Source organism: Sesamum indicum, linkage group LG8, assembly GCF_026168435.1.
Source record: "Sesamum indicum cultivar Baizhima isolate 11 linkage group LG8, ASM2616843v1, whole genome shotgun sequence".
NCBI classification, from domain to species: domain Eukaryota; kingdom Viridiplantae; phylum Streptophyta; class Magnoliopsida; order Lamiales; family Pedaliaceae; genus Sesamum; species Sesamum indicum.
In genome coordinates, this window is record NC_142664.1 from 6,891,315 (window position 1) to 6,905,758 (window position 14,444).

The window sequence follows — 14,444 nt, forward strand, 5'->3', positions numbered from 1 at the left end:
AGCTAAAACTTTAATAAATAACAAAACATATTAAAGAATAAATATTATAAAATCACGTAAAAATTTATCACGTACCCCTCAATTTGTTTACTAATCCATTTTTATTTCTTTAGGAAAGGAATGGAGTTATAACTATAAAAGTGTTTTTGCACATAAAAATTGGCATAAAAATGTTTTATTATACAGATATCATTAAATAGAAATGTGTTTTTGTTAAAGATATAAATATAAAAGTGATAAATAAATTGGCATAAGAAACATATTTCCTAAGACAAAATTTCAATTAAGATTAACAAAAATAAATAAGCATTAAAAATCTTTTATTATTAGATATTGCACATAAAAAATAAAGAGATTTTTAATTATAAACATGAGGACCAAAAGTCCCTGACTTATTAAACAAAAATATAAATTATCTCTTTGTAAAATAAATATATAATACATTGATGAGGTTCAAATATGGGATATGGTGAGCCAACTTGAAATTATTCCTTTTTATAAAGATTGGGAGCAAAATACAAATGATCCCATTTGTCTCTTGCATTTAATTAATAATAAAAATTTTAAATTATATAGATAACACTAAATAGAAATGAGTTTTGACTAATTCGTTTATAAAAAAATCGGGGGCAAAATACAAATGGAAAAATGACCCATTCGTCTCTTGCATTTGATTAATAATAAAGATTTAAATTATACAGATAACACTAAATAGAGTTTTTTTGTTAAAGATATAAATACAAGTGTTAAAAATTCATTTACAAACTTAAGGACTATTTCTAATAAAAAAAAAAATCCATTTGTATATTAACCAAATTATGTCTCTTTCTTAAGGTTGGAGAAGGAATAAAAAGAGTGACAACAGGATGTTCTCACCGTGTAACGTGATCTTTGTTGACTGGAAGGTTTTGTTCCCCTCCTTCTTTGAACAATTGTTTTCAGTCCCTGCACTATCGAGGGGTTTGCAATGCTGTTGTCTCAAGGTGGTAAAATGAGGAACTTTGACCATTAATAAGCACACAAGAGCACAATGTCTACCACACGAGTAGATTTATTCTATAAAATCAGATTGGTAAAAATATATATGTAATTTTAATTAATAATGTATCTATCAGAATGAAAATATTGGAAGATCATATTGTAAAAACATAACACTTTCTGGAACAACCTAGCATTCATCATCTTGCATCCTAGGACTCTTTTTGGAACAACCTAGGATTCTTACAAGGTTATATTTGGTTAAATGTGTAACTCATGCACCAAAAAGCTGAAGAATGGAGAGCAACAATAGAGTTTCAACACTTGAACAAATTCAAAAAGTTGGGCAGCAAGGTGTTGAACACAAACAATTCACATGCCACAACGCAGAAATAGACCATCAATGCCACAAGGCAATGCTGGTAAAAGAGACTACAAAGTTATCCAAAACCTCTCCATATGCCAATCCAATTACGAATTACAGAAACCTATTCATGAAGGAGCCAACTCAAACTGCTCAGAACGGTAGAGGCCATGAACTCTCTAGGCTACCAATTGAAAGATTTTAGCGTATGCACTCTCAAAAGTAGCACAATCTTTTTTAACATCTATACAAGGATACAAAAATCCCAGTTCTGGCGAAAAAGAGTTACCATAAAGCTTACACAAAAATCCACCAGACACAATAACATATGAGTTGAATCCGACTCCTATAACTTCCAACTGTAATGTGTCAAGAAGTATCACATACCTTAACTTAACATCAAAGGAAATGCCGTGCTTCATAAACACGCTAAAGGCACAAACATTCAGAAACTTGTACACATAATCAATTATGTTAGCTATCACCCAAAAAGCAAAGACAACAAATAAGAAAGTGCAAACAAGAGTTTTGCGTAGAGCGAAGAAGAAACATACTCACCTTAATAACAAAATGAATAAAAAAGTCACCAAAAGATAAAAGGATTACCTCCATTCTGATATTGGATCCAAAGCAGAGTAATGAACAATATTTTGATGAAAAAAATCATGTTATCTATGTCTATATTATACACAAAAGCTGTTAATGATAACTTAATAACTTTTTTAATAATAAATAAGACCTGATTTAAAAAAAAAGGAAAAGAAACTACCTGATTTAAACTATATAGATAAAAGTGTGAGAAGATATATACCATTAAGGACTATTTTTATTAATAAATGAGAATTAATTATAAAGGATAGTAGTACCTAAATATAATTCTAGTAGTTTTTAACGAAAAGACAGATTAAAACTTATTAAAGAGGTGATTAATACTAAATATCTTTTTATCCTATTAGTCTACATTTATCACATTTATCACAAACATAAAATAGTAAAGCTAAAACTTCAACAAATAACCAAAAATATTATAAAATCACCCATAAAAAGTTATCAATCTTCCTTTATTAGAATTTAGAAGTACCCCTCAATTTGTTTATTAATCCATTTCCATTTCTTTCTTAAGGTTGGAGTAGGAAAGAAAAGGAGTTATAAGTAAACTGAATCCTTATTGACTGGCATTGGAAGGTTTTTTCCATCCTTATATCAGCAAGTGTTTTCATTGCTGCCAAGTCCTATCTAGTGGTTGCAATGTTGTTGCCACAGGATGGTAAAAAACAACAAACTCGACCTGAGTCCAAGCACGCAAGAGCACAGGGTCTACCACACGAGCAGATTCGTTCTATAAAATAAGATTGCCAAGTAACATGTAATTTAATTAATAATGCATCTAACAGAATGAAAATATTGAAAAATCATAATCTAAAAAGATAGAATAGAGTAATAAATTTAATAGCTTTACAATGTATGGGGGAAAAGGAGGAAAACGTGAGTTTTTTTTTTAGCAACCTAGCAATCATCATCTTACATTCTAGGACTCTTTTTGGAACAACCTAGGACTCTTACAAGGTTGTATTTTAGTTTAATGTGTAACCTAAGCACCAAAAAGCTGAAGAATGGAGAGCAACAATAGAGTTTCAACACCTGAACAAATTCAGAAAGTCTGGCAGCAAGGTGTTGAACACAAACAGTTTCACATACCAAAATGCAGAAATAGACCATCAATGCCACAAGGCACGTTACCTTTTGTCTTTATGCTGGTAAAACAGACTGCAAAATTATCCAAAACCTCTCACATGTCATTCCAATTATGAGTGACAAAAGCCTGTTTATGAAGGAGCCGACTCACATGCCCCAGAGTGGTAGAGGCCATGAACTCTCCAGAAGTAGCACAATCTTTTTAACATCTATATAAGGATTCAAACACATCAATCCCAGTTCTGGTGAAAATGAGTACCATAACAATCTAGGCAAAAAACCAGCCAAACACAAAATAGTTGAATCTGACTCCTATAACTTCCAACTGTAATGTATCAAAAACTACCACATACCTTCAAATTAGGGTCTCTTAACATCAGTAACAGTTACTTTGTTATGGTTTTGTATCATCTGACATATTCAAAAGGAAATATAAGTATGTTTAGTTATTGATTACATTTGTGAAAAATATATTATCCACCTACTCCATAACGCAGAATCATGTACACATGTTCAATTATGTATCAGTTAACACCAGGAAAGCAAAGGTAATAAATCAGAAGCTGCAAACAAGCAAAATCATCAAAGGAAATGTCACGTTTCATAAACATGTTGAAGGCACAATTATTCAGAAACTTGTACACATGTTTAATTATGTATCAGCTAACACCCGCAAAGCAAAGACAATAAATCAGAACTGCAAACAAGAGGTTGTTTTTAGAACAATGAAGAAACATACTGACCTTAATAACAAATGCATCAAGGAGCCATCAAAAGATAAAAGGATTACCTCCATTTTTTTATAATATATTGTGATCAAACACACACAGTAATGAACAATATTGTGATCAAATAAAATCAAGTAATCTATGTCTCAATTGTACATAAAAACTATGAATGATAAATTAATCCTCTTTTTAATAAGAAATAAAAATTTGTCAAGAGACAAAGTTTTAATAGAAAAATAAGCTATCTAATAACCATAGATTCCTTTACACTACATGGATAAAAGTGTGAGAAGACATTTATAACCTTAAGGACTATATTTATTAATAAATGAGAATTAGTTATACAACGATAGTACTACTACCACCTAAATATAATTTTAGTAGCTTTTAACTGAAAAGACGTCTATTAGTAGTTCTAATTTTTTAAGTCAATTAAAACTTATTAACGAGGTGAATAATAGTAAATAGCATTTAATAAAAAAAATTATCTTATTAGTCTACATATGATAACATTTAATTATAAAGTTGTGCATGGAGCATAAATGTAAAATACTAAAGCTAAAACTTTAATTAATAACAAAACATATTACAGAATAAATTTTTTAAAATCACCAATTTAAAATACAATCTACCTGTAGTAGAAGTACCCCTCAATTTGTATATTGATCCATTTCTATTTCTTTCTTAAGGTTGGAGTAGGAAAGAAAGGAGTTATGTTCTCACCGTGTAAAGTGAATCCTTGTTTGGAAGGTTTTCTTCATCCTTAGTTCAGCAGGTGTTTTCATTCCCTGCCAAGTCCTACCGAGTGGATGCAATGTTGTTGTCAGAGGATGGTAAAAGCGACAAACTTCGACTCGAGTCCAAGCACGGAAGAGTACAGTGTTTACCACATGAGCAGATTCATTCAATAAAATAAGATTGCTAAGTTTACATATAATTTTAATTAATAATGCATCTAATAAAACGAAATAATGGAAAATCATAATGTAAAAAGACAGAAAAGAGAAATTATTTTTATAAAAATGAAGGAAAAAAGATAATTTACCTTTTGTCTTTATGCTTGAAAAAAGAGACTGCAAAGTTCTCAAAGACGTCACCACATGCCATTCCAATTATGAATTCCAGAAGCCTGTTTTTGAAGAAGCCAACACAGACCGCCCAAAATGGCAGAGGCCATGAACTCTCGAGGTTGTATATTGAAAGATTTTAGCATATGCACTATCAGAAATAGTACAATCAATTTTAACATATCATCCAAGAGGACCATAACGGTTTCTACATTTTGTTCTAATTTCATGCAATTCTCTTTGTGCAGCGATTTAACCAATTAAGATTAACTCCACCTCAGTATTTTGGGTGGAAAAAAAAATGGACTCCTAGATTGACAAAAGGAATAGGAAAGTAGTATTTACCTAAATGCTTCTCTTGATCCCATTAGTGAACTAATTATAAGGAACACAAATACAGGGGCTGAAAACGACAACAGCATATTAATTATGAGACATGCTAGCTTTAAACTTTAGACAAAAATCCACCTAGTCCAATAACACAAGAATTTAATCTGGCTTTTACACCTTCAAATTGTGATATGTAAAACATTATCACCTACGTTACACTACCATCTTCTAGGAAATTGGGTAACTCAACAACACTGACATACACAATAAAATCCCCTCCAATTACTCGAAATAAGCACCCGTAGGAGTGTTGAAATATATTTTATCAGATTCCCCACACTGAAACCATGCTTACCCTCAAGCATGTCTCAATAAAAATTCACGAATTATCGTAGTAGCAAGTCTCAAATTTCCTTTCTGTCAGTCAAGTATATCCCCTAGACTAACATGACTTAATAGTTTAAGAAGAGATAGCAATATTGAGAACAAGCACTTGTAGCACAACATTCAACACACAAGTATCCCATTGACTTTATCAAAATCAATGAAACAAGTCTCAACACTCTCACAAGGATATCACTCTCATCACTCAAAAGTGTTTGAGAATTTGGGTTCCACTCAAATCAATACATAGCATGTCATTACCATAGGCTTGCTTGTGAATCAAATCTCCTCCACCAATGAAATTCAAATCAATGCATGAATCAGAGGGTCTTTCCATGGTTGTAATGGGGTTTAGGACAAGGTGTGGAAAAACAAAGGTCGAATGTGGCTTATTGATTCAAAGGAGTGAAGCCGACCTAGTTGCTCATCCTTCCAAGCTCATTTCCCTTCAAATCGAGTCAAGTGATATGAACAATCAAACTACTGAAACTTTTCATTTTCATTATCTGTTTCTGTTTCTCTTCCTTTTTCAGAACCTTTTCCTCTTTCTTTTTTTTCCCCCTTTTTTTCCTTCCTTCTTTCTCTCTTTGTGTTTGATCATTTTTTTTCATTTCTTCCTTTCCATTTCTTTCTTTTTCTGAATCTTTTCCTCTTTCTTTTCTTTTTTCTTCTTCTTTCTTTTCTTTCTTTTTTCTTCTTTTTTTTTCTTTTCTTTTTTCTTCTTCTTTCTTTTCTTTTCTTTTTTGCTTCATCATTTCCTTTCCATATCTTTCTTTCTTTTCCTTGGGGCTAGGAACGCGACCTTTGTATACTACTTGAATCATTTCACAAGCAACCAAGCCGACAACATCCCTTGAATGGGTTCAAAAGTTACTTGAGGAAATAACAAAGTAGGGGATAATTTGGCTTATTATGTGGTTTAACCAAGAAAAGATAAGCCAAGGCTCAAATGAGTTTTCTAAGCGTGATTGCAAGGTAGGCTATTTTCAGGTTAATTGGGTTTTCCTAAGTGCCCTTATCACTTTAATACACCAATCTTACAAGAATGTGGACTCAAAATGCATTACACAAGCAAGTTCTAGAATGGACACACGATGTTTGATGCCCTCAATCAAAAGAGACTTAGCAGCACTATTTAAATGGAAGTGCTTAGGTACAAAAGCTCACACAAAGGGCTTTTGTGTTGATACTTGAACATTGTTTATTTGATGCAGTCAATGGAACACAGTTCACACAACTTATTTTTTTTATATGCCACTAGTGCTTGTTTCTCCTACTTATCACGACTTATACCAAAATATCCTATTAATCTAAGGGATATAACAAGATAACATTCAGAAAATTCAAGTGCTACCACAAGATAATTCGCATATTTTTTCTCAAGACACACCAACTTCCTTCACAAGATCGGTGTTTAATAAAAAATGTCAACCCCCAAATAAAAGTTTTGAATCCCCACATATCCACATTCCAACAGAGCAATTCCCTGGCTGATCTAATTCTATTGTCACAATGAATAATAGGCTCTAATTTCTTGTTACTTTATTACAAGAAAGATTGTCATTCAAGTCAATCTAATGCAATAGGAATAATATCTCATAACCTGTATAGAGCACAAGTCACTCAAATCTTCATTTATTTTTCTGAAACAAGTAACTATTTTTTGTAGAGCTTTGCACCTCTTTCTAATCTTATTCTATTGTCAGCATGTATTAATTAGAAATGATGAGCTAAAGAAACTAAAAGAATAGATGTATTTAAGCATAGAAAATTTTTCTACATATGAGAACTGCGAAACTTACCTTCAAGAAGATCACAAACTAAAACCATAACACATACTGCATATAAGTGACGGGATCACCTCAGCATAACTTTTGCCTTGAAACCTTGCTCTATCCTGCCTTTCTTGCTTCAGCTGTGCAAATAATCGATGCCATGTGATCACTTAAGCAAATCCTTTGCTCCTAGAACAACACTCTGCAATAATGGGATGGGTTACTTTGTTGGAGTCGAACAAAATTGAAAATTTATATAATGTGGAATTATCATACAGAAATGTACGCCTACCCATTTCACAAGCTGATTAGTCATTTCAAAAGTTGTGTTGTAGTAAGACAACCTACGGAAGGTATAATAAATGATTGTTGTATAGACATGCTGTGAAATTTACAGTATAAACTTCTCCCATACTAATGCAAAAGTATTTATTTCTGCATTTCCGGAATCCTAGTCAGTGCATCAAATCTCTCAATTCATGCTGCTGCGCATATCTCTGCCTGCTAAAATTCTAGGATGGAAAAACCATCAGCAGCATTTCTGCATTGCAGGAACTGCATTTCTCTACTGCGGATCTGATAACTGGCAACATTCATCCCATATAATTCACATGGATTGTACATACTTAAGTTACTATTCCTCCCATTCTTAAAGATAAAAGCTATACAACAACATAATGGCTAGGTTTTCTGGATATCAAATACAAAATATTCTTTGGCAAGCAGTCATCACAAGATGCAGGCAACATGCTGAAGGACCAAATAAAGACCATATCTCCAAGATTGAAATGAAGTACGAGAGCCTACAAGGTACTGGCAAAACCCATACAAACAGCAATATAACAGCTGCTAGAAGAATATCAATGTGATTCAAAAGAAAATGAACATGAATAAGCATTCTAATTCTGACTAAAGAAGGGCAGCAAATAAGTTTTGCTTGGCTCCATCTACAAAACAATGAGTTCCAGATAAGAATTCGATTTGTCCAGTAACAAAGAAACATTGTCCAATTCCTAGTATCAAAGTACATGAACTGTTGTGTATTTAATAATGTGGAACAGTGAATCAATATCTTGACATCTTTTTTGAACTCTATTAATATGACCCCTCTGGTATGCGCTTCATATAGATCAAATCTCTAAATAGGAATTTTGTGTTTTTTTCCTTTTTACAGGCACCCAATTCAATTAATAGAGCAGCCAAACGTGCTCACTGTAGTTGGGACTTTCCACTCAGAAGAACAATAGCACATCAACAATTGGCTTTCAAGGAAAAGCAGGTATATACCGCCTAGTTCACTACCATGAAGTAAACTAAGAATGAGAACAACTGGCACAAGGATTACAATAACGAAAATAACAAATCTGCAGGATTTCATTCTTACATCTGGCGCTGAAGGCATTTTCTCTTTTGTTCATAATCACTTCCACGCAAGTCTGACTCCTGCAAGCCCTCATCCATAGCAGATGCTTTGAACTTGGCATAACTAATCCACACCTTCAAATGTTTTGTGCGGTTCAAAAGCCTCTCGTCTTTCATATTCAACATCAGATGTTTCAAAGTCAATATATGCCTGTCACCGAATAAATAGAAAATCAATACACATTGATTTGATTCATTAAATCTACAGTAGAGGTTGTAGAGCTATATAGCTATATTTAAAAAGAGGCAAGATTCGGTACTTACAAAATAACAAAATCGTAATTGACAAAGAAAAAACTAGAAGATGCAAACACACAAAAAGATTCGAAGGACCAGTTCGATGTTGGTACTTAGTGACATGGCATTATATGCAGGAGACTTGGCTATATGAGCACAGTAGATGCAGAGAGAAAATAGAACCATGTTTTTTTCTAATATATATCGGGACAAAGTTTGAAGTAAGTGCTTGAGTTACATAAAATAAACCCGTATATAATGAACTGGTAAAATAAATTATTGCCACCCACTGATCCATTTTGATGGAAGCTAGCATCGAACCGAAGTGTAAACATAGTGTGAGTGAGAGAGCAGAAAACACCCTTCAAGTTTGGGCGACGCAATGATCAAATACCTTACACAACAGCTTAGGCATGTTTAGCGCAGGTTGATCAATTGCAAGCTCAAAAAGAGCTTTGGCTCGTTCAATTTCCGCGAAGGATCTCTCCAACTCAGCAAACTTGCTCCATGCATAGCAGTTCTCTGGTGAGCACTCCAAGTATTTTTCATACAGCTTCCTGCATCGTTATATATTACCAAGTTGCAGCTCTATCTCGACGTACTTCTTAAATATTTGTTTGTAATATAATAAATGTAGAACACAGTTCAAGAAAAAACCACCAAACAAATATCAAATGAGGAATAAAGTTGCTATACATCATCTTATGTCACACCTTATCTTTGGGAGCCATGCAAATTGCCGACTCCAAAATTCGCCTTGCCGGTCAATATTTAACTGCCGTATTTAAACTGGACAGCCATCGGCCAAATCTTTGCAAATGAAAATTTGTTATAAGCAATCGTCTTTAGATACAAGCTGTAAAAGTTAAAAGTAAGTCAAGAAAGCATAGTTAAGATCACTTCATGAGAACGTAAGTTATGATGGCAGCAATCAAGAAAAAAAGAGTAACTTAGAGAAACAGTAAGCTATGGAAAGCATACAAAGGGTGCTCATTAAAAAACTATGACTATTTGCATGCAATTATTTTTACTCTATCCATCCCAATACTTGATTTCTAAAAACAAGCATGGATAATCTGATGCACCGCATAGAAAATTTCAGGTACAGATTTATTACAGGAAAAAGACTGCAAGTCAACAAATTCCAGAAGATGGTCTATTTCAGTTTAACCATATTTCTTTTATGATCACAAGTATATAGAGGCTTAGAACCATAATGGGAGCATTGCATGAGAAAAGTTAAACGGCTAATTAATCTTATTATAATCAATGCACTAAATGTACTCTTCATGTCCTACTGAGAAGATGAGGCACTAAATAGAGGATGTTTGGCCAAGCTGATATGTGATTTATTTATTTTAACAACTGCATGTACAATACTTAGGCATTCGACTAAGATGGACCAGACATTTGCCATTAACAAAACTTAATTAGTGCAGCAACTAATCACATGTGTCATAAAGTAACCACATAAAGATATGTGCATAACATTGACAAAATGGCCAAACATATGAGTAACACCATCAACCTGAGAAAGGAAAAGAACTCATTGAAAATAAAGTTTACTAAACTCTTACCTCTCTCAATTTACAGAAAATTAGAGAGAATGTTTCAAGAATCTTAGACAAGAACAGAAATAACCTTTACACCTCTAAGAGTTGTACCATTTCTTCCTTTGTGTAATCAAGATAAATACGTCTTTAACTATAAGAAGTCAAGAACTAAATCACCATACAAAAGGTGCTTGAATTGTTGTGTACTAGAAACCCATATATGCATCTTTAACACAGAATCATGAAATCAGCACTATTTAGACAAGAATTTGGTTTACCAGTGGGATTTTTCTTTGTTGGATTTCTCTGTGTTGTGTCCGCCACCTGCTACCTCTGCCGCTGCATCTCACAGAAAGTTGCAAAACCCCCTTCAAAGCGTTAATCACTCAGAGAAAAAACCCCAAATTCCAAACCCCCTCCAAAACGTTAATCGCTCAGAGAAAAAACCCCAAATTGCAAAACGCCTTCCAAAGCGTTAATCACTCGGAGAAAAAATCCCAAATTCCAAGACCTTCTCTGCTGCTCTTTCCTCTCTCTAGCGGTGGTTTGAGGGTTTTTCACTCCTCTGTATTTTTGGGTGAGAAGCGAAAATGAGAGTGAAAGGCTGAGAATGGGTGGATGGAGGGGCGAGGAGACGATAAAATGGTGGGATTAGGAGGTGATTTTTTCAGGGTTTTTACCGGTGGATTTGTTTTTCAGGAGGGGTGGATTTCTTCTTTTGTTCGATTTACCGGTGGATTGGGGGGTTTTGACCGACAAATTTGTCGAAATATTTTTGTATTTTTTTTAATTATTATTTTTTTTGTATATAGCTCTCTCTCTCTCAATATAAATATGAAATGTGAAATGAATCAACACATCTTTGTTATTAATTTAGTAATTGGTCTTTAATTTTTAATTATTATTTCTTTTAACAAAGTTAATTAAATTAAATATAAAATGTATTAAAAGTTAATTAATTATATATAAAATGTATTAACTTGTTATATATATAGAGTATAGTTCGGGTCAATTAATTTTTCTAATCGGATCTAACCAATTACACAATTAACCCATTAAATTATTTAGTCCAATCTTCAGTGCGATTTTAAATACATTAATTTTAAATGCTCGTTTGTTTTGATTATGTGGTTAAATAGATGAAATCTCTTTTTTGGTGGAAATGTGATTGTTTCTACAATAACACTTTCAAAATTGATTTCTATAAAAAAAATTACATTTTAATAAAAGCTACATGTTTTTTGGTTTTTAATCCTACTTTAAAAAAAAATGAGTTATAAGCTTCATAAAAAAAGGAAAAAAATAATTCAACGCATCTCAAAATTAAATCTTTTTTAATAAATTTCTAAAAATTCAAGTAGTGATCATAATGATTTAATTAATTCGGATTATTAAAAGTTTTTCATTACATACTTTTTAATGCAAAACAACTATGTATATTTTTTAAATCACATTTAGTTAAGAACTTAGATGTAAAACATACTTATGTTATGTTTTATCTTCATATTTTTCATATTACATATTTTAATTTTACGATAAATTAAAAATATATATAATATAAAATATATTCATATATACCGTGTCAGTAGTATGTCGTGTCCTAATTTTTTAAAGTTTTACGTGTCACTATGTCCGTATCGTATCATGTTCACTCCATTGATTATAAATTTTTACCCCAAAAAAAGCATTAAAAGAATGATAACTAATAAGTTTGGACTCTACACTTTAAAAACTAAAATGGCGCCAAATTTCAAAGTACGTAGGGGCTTTTGTAGAGCAACAAATAGAAATGAGCAACTTACATATAATGAAAACAGTCATAGGCGAGTTTTTTAGAATTCATTAAAAAGGCATTTAAAAAGTGGGAATAATATAAGGTAACAAAAATAATTTATAATTGAGACAACATATGAATAAACTAGCCCTAAATACTAAGACTCGAGGCAATTCAAGTTGTCAGCAGTCAACAATCGATAGCAAATGATAACATGCACACATATGATCATCCCATGCAGAAGTTGAAAGAAATGCAAAGTTCCAACATCAAATTTGGATGAATATCGCATATCAATCCAAATCATACATACTAGTTCCTATATAAAGGGGTTTGGCCTCTTAAGCTCAGCATTGGATATAACCCATAAACCAACACAAAATTCTTTACAACATAATAATGAATTAACCCAAAAACCAACAAAGAATTTATAGCATAACATAATGAAAAGAAAAAAAATCCCTTCACAATTCATCTATGATATCATCATATGCACATCCAACGGCTTACACATCTCCAGAAATTAAGAGAAGGGAATAACCTTTGTTGCTCTGCAGCAGCGGGCATCAATAATATGTCCAGTGGTATAGGAAGTTTGATTAGTGAACTGACCTTAAGTGGATTTAGGGATTAAATAAATATAATAAAGTACGGACTTGATTTTGTTATGGTTTGTTAGCCAATTTTTTGTTAAGTGAAAAAAATATCTTTAATCATATTCATTTTTCTACAAGATGTCCATATTTTGAAATTAGTTAATTATGTTCAAGACAGAATTAGAAAAATAGATAAATAAATAAACAAATTAGAAATACATTTTCTTAAAAATAGATTTATAACAAAGAATAAGTTTGTAAATATTAAGAACAAAAATAGATATTGAACATACAAGAACTATTTTTTATTAAGTTGGTATAATTATTCAGTGAATCCCTTATGCACATAAAAGTTTCGGTTTAATAAATTAGATGCTAAATAATTATGGTACTCATGTGAATTTTGATCTAAAAAATTTACTTAAAATCATCCAATGGAAAGATTGCTTTTGGAGTGAAAAACTGGTAGCAAAGTTGTACCTATTGAAATTGTCAATTTTAGACTTTTTTTTTTTTTTTTTAACCAAAACCACCTAGAGGTGGGGGAGCTTTTCGGAGTCCCCAGTCCTTCTATATTAAAACGCCCAAAATAGTTACAACGGGGAGGGCTACCTCCCTAGAATTTCTAGTAAAGCTATAAACAAGGAGTACTACTCCCTTACAAATAGAGCAACAAATTTTAGACTTTTATTTGATAATTATGTTTTCTCCCTCCTTGTCCGTTATCAAAACCCTAAAAATTACAGAGAAATAAACAGATAGATCTAAAACAATATTAAGAATAAATTACACATCTAATAACGACAGTGTTAAAAAAACAGTAAGAAAGAACAGATAATGCCCAGAGAGCCAGATCCGTTGAGGGACAACCCATAGTCACTAAGATCAGCAATCAAACTCACGGTTACTCAAAACTCAAACGTGAAATCGGCCACACAGACACTTTTGTAAAACAACAAAGGTTATCCACAAACTTAGGGTTTCACAAAGAACTTTGAATCGGGATAGAAAAAGGAGAAGAGGAGAGATCACAGTTGTTCGTATGTTATACAACCAGAAACAACAAGGTGATTTATAGTAGTTTTGCATTGAGGAGGATGGTGAAAAGAGGTGGTGGAAGATTATTTTCAAGGCCATAAGAATCAGAGACACAGAGAAGAAAGAGAGAAAAACCAGAGAGAAAGCGAAAGTAAAATGAGGAGGTAGAAGAATGAAAATAAGGTTAGGGTTTTAGGGATTAAGTATACTCTCAGCTTGGCCAAAACACGTCGGGGCAATAGGTTGGCAAGAGTTGGTTGGGCTAGCCAAGGTAGGCCGATATCAAGAGTGGGCCTGAGCCATCCAGGTGAGAATGAGAGAAGGGCTTAAAAGAGCTTGGGCCTACCATAGGTCATGGGCCATATTTCAATACTCCTCATTGCTAGTTACCCATTGTTAGTTAGATGGACAACCATTGGAGATAACTGATTTCAATAATGTTTGGGGACCAAACTAGATGAGGTCCAAATATGAGAACTAAAATGATTTAATATCTAACTTAA

At 32.6% G+C, this 14,444-nt stretch overlaps 1 long non-coding RNA gene across 6 annotated transcripts; it reads right to left on the reverse strand.

Annotated features, from left to right (window-relative positions):
- Positions 1 to 593: 593 nt before the first annotated feature.
- Positions 594 to 11,257, reverse strand: LOC105179335 (uncharacterized). Of its 6 annotated transcripts, XR_016066885.1 has the most exons (8): positions 10,812 to 11,255; positions 9,694 to 9,836; positions 9,375 to 9,537; positions 8,706 to 8,894; positions 7,349 to 7,523; positions 4,811 to 4,894; positions 4,489 to 4,563; positions 594 to 3,448 (listed from the first exon to the last, which is right to left on the reverse strand). It is a non-coding gene; the product is annotated as an uncharacterized LOC105179335 (long non-coding RNA). The 6 variants fall into 6 exon arrangements; XR_016066883.1 differs by having other exon boundaries at positions 4,489 to 4,983; positions 10,812 to 11,257; XR_016066884.1 differs by having other exon boundaries at positions 4,489 to 4,894; positions 10,812 to 11,256.
- Between the last annotated feature and the right edge of the window lie 3,187 nt (positions 11,258 to 14,444).